The 13448-nt window shown below is 43.0% G+C and overlaps 1 long non-coding RNA gene across 1 annotated transcript in view; it reads right to left on the bottom strand.

Moving 5' to 3' along the window:
* Nucleotides 1-2310: 2310 nt before the first annotated feature.
* The window catches only part of LOC122041360, a 28363-nt gene continuing 17225 nt past the window's right edge, over nucleotides 2311-13448 (bottom strand). Inside the window, exon 4 of the long non-coding RNA XR_006128969.1 lies at nucleotides 2311-2629. This is a non-coding gene — a long non-coding RNA (uncharacterized LOC122041360). The remainder of the gene's footprint in view (nucleotides 2630-13448) is intronic.

Raw genomic sequence — 13448 nt, 5'->3', positions numbered from 1 at the left:
AGTAAATTTGTTCTTAAGGAAATAATAAAAGACATGTCTAATCTAGTACAAGATAAGATACCACAAGAAAACTGCAACACGTATCACAAATGATATACAATTGCAGAAAATGCCTTGTCGTAGTGGGAGGGTTGTTAAGCAACCTTAAAAGATTCATGTTTTGGGAGAGTTTTTGAACTCGATCCCTGAAGGACATGAACCTGATCTCCGGACATATGACGAAGCACTCCAAGATAAATATGCAGCATCTTGGCAAAGAGTAATGAATAATAGAATTAGAATATATGTATTCTAATAAAATCTGGAAGCTTGTAGAACCACCAGTGGTGTAAAAGCCTTTGGGTGTAAAAGGTCTATAATAGGAAAGGGTAGACTAGAAAGAGAGAAGCAATGAAAAGGAAACTTTTTCTTTGGTAGCCATGCTTAAGTCTATCCGGATTCTTTTATCTATTTGGGCAAGTGGATGTCAAGACAACTTTCCTTAATGGAAGTCTTGAAGAAAACATCAGAGCGTCTTGTGTATAGCTCAATCGATCTATGGTGAGGCAAAGCTTCAAGGTCTTGGAACATCCGGTTTATCAAAGTAATTCAGACCTATGGATTTATTTAGTAACCGGGTAAGTCTTGTGTATACAAAAGGTGTGATGGGCGTGGTGGTATTTCTTGTACTATCCGTAGATAACATTTTTGGTAGTTGGAAACAATATCAAAATGTTGTCGAAAAGTAAGGGTATGGTTGTCAAACAATTCGATATAAAAGACTTGGGAGAATGAATATATTCTTGAGATCAAAGTAATAAGGGATCGCAAGAAGAATATTTTACTTATCGCTTCATACATCGGAAAAATCCTTGCTCGTTTTAAAGCATACAAAACTCGAAAGGTTTCTTACCTTTTCGGGATGGAGTAACTTTATCTAAAGATATGTCTCTGTAGACATCAAAGGAGATAAAGGAAATAAAGGCAGTTCTTTATGCTTCGGCTGTCGGAAGCCTAATGAATGCTATGCACGAGATAAGAAATCTGTTTTACCAAGGGTATAGTTAACAGATATCAAAATAACTCTGGACAAGGACAGTGGACTGCAGTAAAGCATATATTGAAGTACCTTAGAGGCACTAGAGATTATATGCTAGCTTACAAGGCAGTTAATTTGGTCCTTGTGGGTTGCATGGATTTTGACTTCCAATCGGATAGGGACAATAATAAGTCAACCTCGGGGTTTTGTGTTTACTTTAGGAGGTAAAGTCATAACTATGGAAGAGTGATAAGCATAGGTGTTTTTCTGGACTCCACCATAGAAGCTTAGTATATGGCAAGCTTCTGAGGTAACCCTAGGAGAAGAAAAGTCCTAGCTACGGTTAGGCAAGCTTCAGTATACACTCTAACAGCCTAACCGTAGCTAGGACTTTTCTTCTCCTAGGGTTACCACCCCCTAGGACCTAGGGTTACCACCCCTAGGGTTTTTACCTTGCCTAACCACAGCTAGGACTTTTGCCTAAGTACACTTAGGACTTTCCTGTAAGCTCATTCAAACTGTTAAACCACAAAACAACTTAACTTTGAACCCTTTGACATAATCAAAACTCAGGTTCGATCGTCTGATGCTTCCCGCACCAACAATTTTAGGATGGATGACCTCTTGGGAAGTTTTCTCAGGGTGCGTGCGAGTGATGACAAAGCACGCTGAAAGGTCCTACGGTGGTCTGTGGAACTAGTCGTTAACCCGATGGGCAATTCTGGTGGCATTCCCGGTTCTGTCCGGGTGGGGCCCGGTCCGAGCGGGGGCGTTATAGATGGTATCAGAGCGACCTTGCGACCGTGAGTGCACCTGTGGCAGGAGCACCTAGGGCACTATCTAGAGAGGGAGATTCTGAGATTTGTCTATGGTATGATTTGTGGTTACACAATAAGGACGTTGTGTCTTTAAGTGGGGGTGATCAAGGTACCCGCTAACCTTGAGTGGACGTTGTGTCTTCAGATTGTCTTTAAGTGGGGGTGAACAACTGAATTTAGAAGTATTATTTTAGTGAGTTTAATAAATTGTCATGCCCCGAGGAGTCCCTGGCAGACAAAAATCTGGCAGCATCTCCCCTCTACCGGTGACAATATGAAACTTAACTACAACGCACAATACACGGCCAATACGGCCAGAACATATATATATATATATATATATATATATATATATATATATATATATATATATATATATACACACACACACACACAACAACACAGTATAATAAACACAACAACCGCACAGTATAATAGTAAAAACCAAACTAAAACAATGATAAAGAAGACATCTCAAATATTCTACTCAAATACACCCATAAAACTTAAATCTTATTCCTACTCCACTACACCCATAAAACTCAAATCTCAACGACGCAATAAAGTCAACTCATCTCTTCTGCCATCCAGGCAGGCATGTAGCAGAACATATCCAAATAAAATCCCATCGACAAATAAAAGACCATAAGATATCCAAGGTGCCAAAACATACAAGTCTGAAATATAATAAGAGTCGATAACATAAATATGAAAATCAAGGAAAAGATCCAAAACAAAAATCCTCACAATCTGGAGGGGGGACTAGCAACTGGAATCTCCTGACGACCTCAACCTGAAAATAGTAATATCAACGGGGTGAGTCAACTACTCAGCGGGTACTACTGACATGCATAGTAAGAAAATAATAAATAATAATAAATATACGTACAGTCTCCTGGATATATATATCATATGGAAAATGCAAAACTGTAAGGAAAAGGAGTATCTGTACTAACCAGCACCTGAGTATAGGGATAACAAGGTCATCAGACCGAGAAGTATCATATATCCTGTATGTATGTCAAACATATGCATCCATCAAATATGCAGCATATAAAGTGCAGCAAACACAAGCAATAAATACAATCCTGCATATGATGCAAATGACATGGTCACCCCTGACGCAGTCAGCCATCTCACACACGGTGGTGAGATCGAGTGGGTAGGGCTATGGCAACCGTGCACTCTGCCATCACTGCTCCTGAGCGACTGAGTGGACGAGATGCTGTCGGAGTACACCTATCCTCCTACCCCAAATCATAAGTGGGGGAGCTCAATGCTCTTATCTCCCTGAGACAATCCAGAGGAGGGATCCCTGTCCTACTACCACGCTACGTCACACTACCCATGAGTGGACCAACGGAGCAACAACAGGGCAACCTGCTGCAACACACCCTGCCTGAATAAAAACCATTAACCCATGAGTGGTTGTGTGTGCAGATCCATGTAACTGGCGATGTGCTCAACAATAATGGAGTCAGCTATCGCACAGCATGTAATCATGCGAGATGGTGCATGACACTAAGCTGTTAGACCCCATGGTTATTTTGATATGATCAACCAAGTTGGTTAGGTCCTACTTTGTGTTTGATCCATGTGTCTGAGTGTGCAGGAGCTTAGGAGCGCAGGAAGTCGAGCGGAAGAAGCAGCTAGCGAGAAGGACGGCATGGGAAGGGAGCCGACGAGCTCGGTGTGTCCGAAGGACGAGAGAGCTGCGGAAGAGTACACCGGTGGGAGAGAAGAACGTGCACGGCGTTCGAGGGACGTTAAGCTGGGGAGGAAGGCTACTCGAGAAGAAGGCCGAAAATTGGGTTCGGGTGAGCCCTATTTCGGTTGGCCGAAATCACCCAAAAGAATGGAACTTCGGAAGTCGAAGCAAAGAAGTAAGCTGGAAAAGCTGCCAGCTTGGAGGCGCCTCCAGCTTGAAGGCGCCTTCAGCCCTTGTTGAAGGCGCCTTCAACCAGGTCAAACTGACCGTTTGAGCACCGGATAGAATTATATACACTCATCGAATTGGAGGCGCCTTGGACCCTCAGGATAGACTTTCCAGGAGCTATATAAAGGCCCCTGGAGTTAGGAAATACTCATTCATTCAAGCAACCAACTCTATAATCATTCCTAGCAACTAAGTGAGCGTTCTAAGTGTAAAAAGGCTTCTCCGCCTATAGTGAAGGAGACTCTGCTAGTGGAGCTGTTCAACCGCCTTGGATTAACAACCGTCTTGGTTGTAACCAAGTTAAATTCTGTGTCCCTTTTCTTTTCTGTTTTTACTTTTATTATAGTTGCTGTTATTTTGAGTTGAAAGCTTTGAGGAGGGTATCGTTTTTAATTTTCAGAAGTAATTCACCCTCTCTTGTCGGCCTCCGCTGCACCTTCAATTGGTATCAGAGCCTGACCGCCTCAGAAGGACTAACCGCCGACTGAAGCACGAAGATCAAGAAGATGGCCGGAATAAGCATTCATCCCCTAAAGTTCGACGGAGACTTCGTGACGTGGAAACGCCGGATGGAGGTATTTTTTAAAACCGACTTCGATATTTTACTAATTATGAAATATGGTTTTGAAGTTCCGAAAGACAAAGAAGAGCATCAGTGGAGCAAAAATGAACAAGCAGACTTCGTCGCCAACAGAAAGGCTGAGTTCCACCTGCTCAGCGTTCTGCCGCCTCAGGAGGTAAGTCGGATCGGAAACTACGACTCCTCAAAAGACCTCTGGGAAAAATTCCTGGAGCTTCACGAAGGTACTTCCGAAGCGAAGCTTGCAAGACGCGATATCCTCCGGACTCAACTTACGAACATCCGAATGAACAATGGTGAGAATGTAGCACAACTCCAAGCAAGGATTAAGGAGCTAATAACTCAACTAAGCAACCTTGGAGAAGAAGTAACGAATCGGGACTCAATCAGATATGCGCTCAATGCCTTCCCCAGAACTCCAGAGTGGGCCTCCTTAGTAGATGCGTACTACATCTCTAAGGACTTCGAGGTAAGTACTTTAGAAAATTTATTTTCAACTTTTGAACTTCATGAATCTCGGATTGCAGAGCCCAATGAAGTGGAGAAAACAAGTCAGAACATTGCCTTAAAGGCAAGAACAAACGATTCTGACTTTGAAGCCTCGATCGATCAATCGGAAGTGGCACTATTGGTAAAGCGTTTCAATAAGTTTTTTAATTCTAATAAATTTAGATCGCAGACAAAGAGGCATGAGCGAAAGAGAAGAATGGTTAGTTGCTACAACTGCAATGAAGAAGGGCACATCAAAGATGACTGCCCAAAATTGAAGAAAAAATGAAGAGTAAAGGAAAAGAGACAACCTTCCTCCAAACAGAAGAACCTGAAAGTCACTTGGTCAGATTCGTCTTCTTCTGAATCAGACATCGAAGCCTTCTCGGGGTTAGCGCTAATGGCTAACCATCAGTTGGAAGAAGAGTCAAACTCAGAGATGAGCATAGATGAAGGGGAAGGAACATCAGAAGAGGAAAGCTGCAGTAAAGGGGGAGCATCACCAAGTCAGATAAGTAAGGTACGTAATCTAACCCCGACTCAGTCCTTTCAATTTATTAAGTCTCTTTCTAAAGATTTATTCAAATTAAAAAAATAAAATGCTGAATTGAAATTGAACCTAGCAAAAGCATGTCCACTAGAAATGTATGATAATCTAAAATTAGAAAATGAAAAATTAAAAGGTGAAATTGAGAAATTGAAGAATAATGATGCATGCTTAAATAAATTTTCAAAATCAAAATTAAGAATTTATGAAAAATTAAATTGGTATATTAGAGAACATCAGGGACAACTTAGGAAAGTTCCCAGAAATTATGTACCCCCTAAATTTTTAAATAACCCAGTAGGAAAGAACCTCTATTGGGTTCCAAAATCTATGCTAAATTAATTTTTTTTTCTTTTAAATTAAGGCTTTCAGAAGAAAAATTAAACGTTAAAATTTCTTTATGAAGATTTGTCTGAGGAAGTGGTTGTTGCTCCAATAACCAAGAAGGCCTAGTGCCTTGCCACGACCTGGAATCTGAAATATTGAAATAAAATGTTTAATTAACTTTCTAAAAAAGCGTTAAAACTAGAATTAAATAATGCTTTGAAAGTTGTTCAAACATTTTTTTGAAAATTCTAAAAATTCATTTTTTTAGAAATTATTTTGAAAAAATTCAGTTTACTTAGAAATTTTTTCTAGAAAACTATAAAAATTCATTTTACATAGAAATTATTTTGAAAATTTTAAAAATTCAGTTTACTTAGAAATTTTTTTCTGGAAAACTCTAAAAATTTATTTTTACTTAGAAATTTTTAGAAAAATTCATCTTGCTCAGAAATTTTTTCTAACTTAAAAATTTGCTAAATATTTTTTAAATATCATATTCTTATCTCGTTTTTGCTGTGATCAAGGGGGAGAGAAGGTACAAGCTTAGGGGGAGAGAATTTTGAATTTTGTTTTCAAAACTCATATTTTTGAAAAAATTCTGTTTAAACTCTTAATTAAATAGTTATAATTTTATTTATTGCAAATTTATGCTTAACATGTTAGTTAAGTAATTTTCTTTAAAATTACTGTTTGTCTATTTTTTCCCTAACTTGAACTTGGGTTGATGCACATCAAAAAGAGGGAGATTGTTAGACCCCGTGGTTGTTTTGATGTGATCAACCAAGTTGGTTAGGTCCTACTTTGTGTTTGATCCTTGTATCTGGGTGTGCAGGAGCTTAGGAGTACAGGAAGTCGAGCAGAAGACACAGCTAGCGAGAAGGACGACACGGGAAGGAAGCCGACGGGCTCGGTGCATCCGAAGGACGAGAGAGCTGCGGAAGAGTACACCGATGGGCGAGAAGAACGTGCGCGACGTTCGAGGGACGTTAAGCCGGGGAGGAAGGCTACTCGAGGAGAAGACCGAAAATTGGGTTCGGGTGAGCCCTATTTCGGTTGGTCGGAATCACCCAAAAGAATGGAGCTTCGGAAGTCGAAGCAAAGAAGCAAGCTGGAAAAGATGCTGGCTTGGAGGCGCCTCCATCAGGCATTGGAGGTGCCTCCAGCTTGAAGGCGCCTTCAGCCCTTGTTGAAGGCGCCTTCAACCAGGTCAAACTGACCATTCGAGCACTGGATAGAATTCTATCCACTCACCGAGTTGGAGGCGCCTTGAACCTCATTGGAGGTGCTTTAGACCCTCAGGATAGACTTTCTAGGAGCTATATAAAGGTCCCTGGAGCTAGGAAATACTCATTCATTCAAGCAACCAACTCGGTAATCATTCCTATCTGTTAGGATCTCTTCGTACGGCTAGAGAGGGGGGTGTGAATAGCCGACCCCAATTGCTCGCGTTTCTTTCTACAAACTAGGGTTAGCGCAGCGGAAACTAAATGCAGAAAGAAAACAGGAGAAGAAATCAAACCTCTACGCAAGGATGTAACGAGGTTCGGAGATGAAACTCCTACTCCTCGGCGTGTCCGTAAGGTGGATGAAGCCTATCAATCCGTCGGTGGATGAGTCCCCGGAAAACCGGCTAAATCAAACTCCTTGTGGGTGGAGAAACCTCGCCACAATCACTTGCAACAGCAAGCTAAGAGTACAAGAGAATAGCAAGAAAAAAATACAACAGGAATGTAAACACAATAGCTTGCCTTCTCGTCGACTGGGGTCCCGGATGAAGTAGCAACTTCACGGACAGATGCAACAAGCAACTCAGCAGCAGCTGATCCAGCTTTGGAGGAGCTCAACAAAGCTCAAGCACAGCAGCACTTAGGGACAGGAAGAAGGAAGAAGAAGCAAGAGCCCACTGTAGAAACCCTTGAACTCCTTTTATAACTGCGAAGAAGACACGGTGAAACTAGCGTTGCTCATGGCGGCTAGACTGAACCGATCGGGCGGCTGATCGGTCGAAAGCTCGATCGGTCACGGGGACGATCAGGCCCAATCTGATCGGTCCGGACCGATCCCTCTCTTCGAGAGGTGGGCATCTCGATCGGTCGCGAGACCGATCGGACTCCCGATCGGTCTCGGACCGATCGGTTTACTCCTGAAGGTTGGCTCGACTCATCGATCGGTCTCGGGCCGATCGGATGACTCTGAACCCTACATTTGTTATCCGATCGGTCACCGACCGATCGATACTCAGCGTATCATTGGATCGGTCACGAGACCGATCCGGTTTAAACTCGACCCTAAACCTAAATGGTCACGAGCGAGCTCAGAGGCCCTCTCTTGACCTAGTCAGGAGAATGAGCTACCGAGCCCTCTCGGCTTGTCGGTCAGAGCGAGCGAGCCCTCTTTGACCACGGTCCGGAGAGCGAGCTCACGAGCCCTCTCCGACTTTCCGTGCCAAGTCTCGACTTGGTCTTCTCGTGCCAAGTCTCCATCCTTGGACTTTTCCGTGCCAAGCTCCCTGCTTGGACTTTTCACCGGATGTCCGTCAACCTTGACCATCTGGATTTCCCTTGCCTGCTTCACTCATCATTTTCCAACCGCCTAGTTTCACTCACTAGGTCTTTCCTTCTCGGCTTCACTCACGGGACTTTCACCTGCCTCACTGTTTTCCAACTGCCTAACATCCGGTTAGGACTTTCTCACTTGGCTTCACTCACGGGACTTTCCAACCGCCTAACATCTCGGTTAGGACTTTCCCACTTGGCTTCACTCACGGGACTTTCCACTAACATCCAGTTAGGACTTTCCCTCGTGCCAACTCCTGCTTGGACTTCTCCGTGCCAAGTCTCCATACTTGGACTTTTCCCGTCAGTCGACTCACCTTGGTCAACCAGGTCAACCTTGACCACGGGTTGCACCACAATCTCCCAAGCTTGTATCCTTGTCAAACATCAGGATACAACTTTGTCGAACACAACTCGTCAAACATCGAAACACAACTCGAGTCAAGTACATAGTCAAGCACAGGTTCGACCTTTGGTCCCCTGCACCACAATCTCTCCCTTTTGATGTTTGACAAAACCCATAATCAAGTTAGGTTAACCCGATAACCTAACTTAGGTTTTCCAACCATTCTTCCCCTTTTTGACAACATTCTTCTTCCTTGAACATTCTCCCCAAACCTAACTCTCCCCCTTTTTGACACACATCAAAAAGAGTGAATCAAGGTCAAGAGTTCCCTCCTAATGAAAGTCTCATACCTTTCATTGAAACTCTTAATTTTCTCCCTTGATACTAACTTCAACAATCAACTTAGTGATAATCCCATATCACTAATCCTTAAAAGTCTTAAGGAGTAAAAACTCCCCTAAAGTCAACTCCTTTGACAATTAGGTAAAACTCCCCTAAAGGTCCACTTCCCTTGACCATTGCACCAACAATATCTTTGAGAGTTCCAAACCTTTAGAAATCCAAAACACCACTTCGGCGAAATTTCGACAGGTTGAAAAATCAGAAATTAGCGCATCTTGATCGGTCCTGGACCGATCGAACCCTGGATCGATCCCGGACCGATCCACGCTTTCAGATCATCAGCGATCGGTCACCGCACGATCAGGACTTCTGGATCGGTCCGGTGACGATCCACTCTAATCGAGATTTCTGATTTCCCTTCTCCGGAAATTCAGAAACTCCTAATAAATTCCAGAAAATTCCAAAAATCGTAAAATTTTGAGGATACACTCCTCATACCATATACTATCACGGAAAAATAATTTTCTATGAAAATAGTTTCCATTTTCAAATCTTGATACAAAATTCGAAAACTTTGAAATAGTTCAAAGTTAACTCAACTTTGTATCACAATGTTCAATGATGAATGCTATCACTAGGAAAGCTTCATCAAGGTTTTTCAAATCAATTTTAAAATGCTTTTAAAACCATTTGAATTTAGGACCATAATCTTAGGGCTAGATGTACATGACTTGTACACAAGCTTTCCCTATGATCCTTAATTTCTTGAATTAGGGTCATCTAGGTACAAGGACAATGCACCTTGATCCTAACTCATGATCCTAATATCTCACACACATCTAAGGTGTATCAAACCACATTCAAGTCAATTTGATGTGAGATATGGGTTAAGGTCAACTTAGGCTAAGTTCTCATGCATTTTCTAAACACCAATTTGATCTCAATATCAAATTATATATTTGTCCTCAAATCAATTTCATTGATTATAATGCAAGAGATGATGGCATGGCATATAATGATATCATAAGTAAAAACATGTGCCAATGTCATGATGTCATGGCATAAAGTTTGAAAACTTAAATAAAGCATGACATATAAACTAGCCTAAGCATTATCATGACATTTCAAATGATAATAAAATAAATATGATGTCATGGCATGGAATATGGCAACCAATCATGGCAAGTTAGCACAAATAAAATACCTAAATTCCCTATCTAAGTATCCTTAGCCTTAGCTAACTTAAAATCTAACCCTAGATTGCCCATATATCCCTAAGAGAAAACCAAAATCCCAATTATGGTATTTCTCTAGGTTTTCTTAAATTGTGCCAAATAATATTAAAATCGATATTTTTCAAATATGGTACAATTTACTCTTCAAGGAGTAAATAATAATTCTTTTTCATTTTCAAAGGTTATCAAAACCTTGAAAATGCTCCTTGAGTGTCAATTTCCTCAAAGTTGGGTTAACTACCCTTCTAATTGGAGTTGACACTCTCTAACCCATCTATGGGATAGAGAAGATGCTCCTACGAACCCAATATCTATGTTAGCTCATTGGATTCACTAAATATTCACTAGGGATGACTTCCCTAGCAACCCTCCTAATGACCCTCCTAGGCTTTGAAGCCTTGGTCATTTGGGACTCATCAAGATCAACTCTAGGGGTGACTCCCCTTGTGACTTTGGTGGTCTTCCTAGCCCTAGGTTTTATTCCATAATCGAATGGAACATCATGATAGGTGGGCTTGACCACTTGGGACTTAGGTTTGTGACCCATACCTTTCTTGTCCTTGGACATTGGTTTTTGACCCTTAAACCCTAGGGATGATTTCTCCATGTTCTTAAGAGTCTTTTCCAAAGTATCAAGTCTTGACTTCAAGACTTGATTCTCCTTCTCTAATACCTCAATTTTTGATTTATCACTCTTCCTTGAGGTATTCTTAGGCATATGTCTAGTTGATTTAGGATTCCTACCTAGGTTATCCTTAGCCTTAGATGGGTTGATCCTAGGGTTAGCCTTTCTAGAATTATCCTTATCTAGACTCACATGTTTAGCTCCTAAGCACATGTATTGATTCCTAAGGTTATCATGCTTGTTATTATCGACAAGTGCAATAAAATTCCTAACATGCATTTTATTAGAATTGCAAAAATGAACCTTAGAGGTTACCTTAGGGTTTGCCTTAGCTCCCCCTATCGATGTGCCCGGTCTCTTGCCCTTGTGAGGTTGCCTCCCCCTCGGACAATGGCTCCTATAGTGTCCCCTTTGCTTGCATTGGAAGCACACGATGTGCTCCTTGCCCTTGCGTTTTGGGACTCCGGTTTCCTTGACCTTTGGCGCCGGTGGAGTCTTTCTTACCCTCTTCGGACACTTACTCTTGTAATGTCCATGTTCCCTACACTCAAAGCACATAATGTGTAATTTAATTGAACTTAAATTGCTTGAGTTACCTAGGGTTGAGGGTGGATGCGAGCTCTCTTCTTCATCCCTTTCGGAGGTAGAAGCTTCTTCTTCTTGCTCCGAACTTGAAGAAGAACTCTCCTCCTCTTCGTCCTTAGATGTTGAGTAACCCTCAACTACTAATTCCTCTCCTCCATGATGTGAGCTACTTGATGACTCACTTGTCTCCTCTTCATGATTTGAAGTGGAGCCTCATGGTACTTGGCCAAGTTATCCCATAATTCCTTGGCATTGTTGTAACCTATCTTACACAAGATGTTAGTAGGCAATGAAAATTCAATTATTCTCATTACCTCTTCGTTGATTTCGGATTTGTGAATTTGTTCTCTGGTCCACTCCTTCTTCTCAAGAGGTTTTCCTTCCTTATCCACCGGAGGAGTAAAACCTTCTTGTACACAAAACCAATTCATTATGTTAGTCATAAGAAAGTACTTCATCCTTACCTTCCAATACGCGAAGTCACCGCATTCGTAGAAGGGTGGAATGGTGACATCTTCTCCAAGTAGATCCATGCTATAGGACTCTTATGGAAATAAGTAGATTGATGATTGTTAGGATCTCTTCGTACGGCTAGAGAGGGGGGTGTGAATAGCCGACCCCAATTGCTCGCGTTTCTTTCTACAAACTAGGGTTAGCGCAGCGGAAACTAAATGCAGAAAGAAAACAGGAGAAGAAATCAAACCTCTACGCAAGGATGTAACGAGGTTCGGAGATGAAACTCCTACTCCTCGGCGTGTCCGTAAGGTGGACGAAGCCTATCAATCCGTCGGTGGATGAGTCCCCGGAAAACCGGCTAAATCAAACTCCTTGTCGGTGGAGAAACCTCGCCACAATCACTTGCAACAGCAAGCTAAGAGTACAAGAGAATAGCAAGAACAAAATACAACAGGAATGTAAACACAATAGCTTGCCTTCTCGTCGACTGGGGTCCCGGATGAAGTAGCAACTTCACGGACAGATGCAACAAGCAACTCAGCAGTAGCTGATCCAGTCGTGGAATGAAGCTCACGCGAAGCTTTGGAGGAGCTCAACAAAGCTCAAGCACAGCAGCACTTAGGGACAGGAAGAAGGAAGAAGAAGCAAGAGCCCACTGTAGAAACCCTTGAACTCCTTTTATAACCTGCGAAGAAGACACAGCAGAAACTAGCCGTTGCTACGCAACGGCTAGGACCTGGACCGATCAGGCCCTAGCCTGATCGGTCCAGGGAACCTCTGATCGGTCCTGGGGACCGATCAGGCCCCAGTCTGATCGGTCCCCGGACCGATCCCACCTCTCTTCCAGAGAGGTGGCTGCATCTCTGATCGGTCGCGGAGACCGTCGGACTCCTGATCGGTCTCGGGCCGATCGGTTTACTCCTGAAGGTTGGCTCGGCTCATCGATCGGTCTCGGGCCGATCGGATGACTTCGAACCCTTACATTTGTTATCGATCGGTCACCGGGCCGATCGGATACTCAGCGTATCTGGATCGGTCACGGACCGATCCAGGTTAAACTCGACCTAAACCCTAAATGGTCCCGAGCGAGCTACCGAGCCCTCTCTTGACCTAGTCCGGAGAATGAGCTACGAGCCCTCTCGGGCTTGTCGGTCCGGAGAGCGAGCTCAGAGCCCTCTCGACCACGGTCAGGAGAACGAGCTACCGAGCCCTCTCCGACTTTCCGTGCCAAGTCTCCACTTGGTCTTCTCGTGCCAAGTCTCCATCCTTGGACTTTTCCGTGCAAGCTCCCTGCTTGGACTTTTCACCAGATGTGGTCAACCTTGACCATCTGGATTTCCCTTGCCGGCTTCACTATCAGGGACTTCCGCCTAGCTTCACTCACTAGGTCTTTCCCTTGCACCTGCTTCACTCGACTCGGCTTCACTCACCAGGATTTCCACACTGCCTAACATCCCAGTTAGGACTTTCTCACTGCCTGGCTTCACTCACCAGGACTTTCCAACTGCCTAACATCTCAGTTAGGACTTTCCCACTGCCTGGCTTCACTCACCAGGACTTTCCACTTGCCTAACATCCCAGTTAGGACT

Source organism: Zingiber officinale, chromosome 2A, assembly GCF_018446385.1.
Source record: "Zingiber officinale cultivar Zhangliang chromosome 2A, Zo_v1.1, whole genome shotgun sequence".
Taxonomy (NCBI): Eukaryota; Viridiplantae; Streptophyta; class Magnoliopsida; order Zingiberales; family Zingiberaceae; genus Zingiber; species Zingiber officinale.
This window is presented reverse-complemented; position numbering and strand designations above follow the sequence as displayed.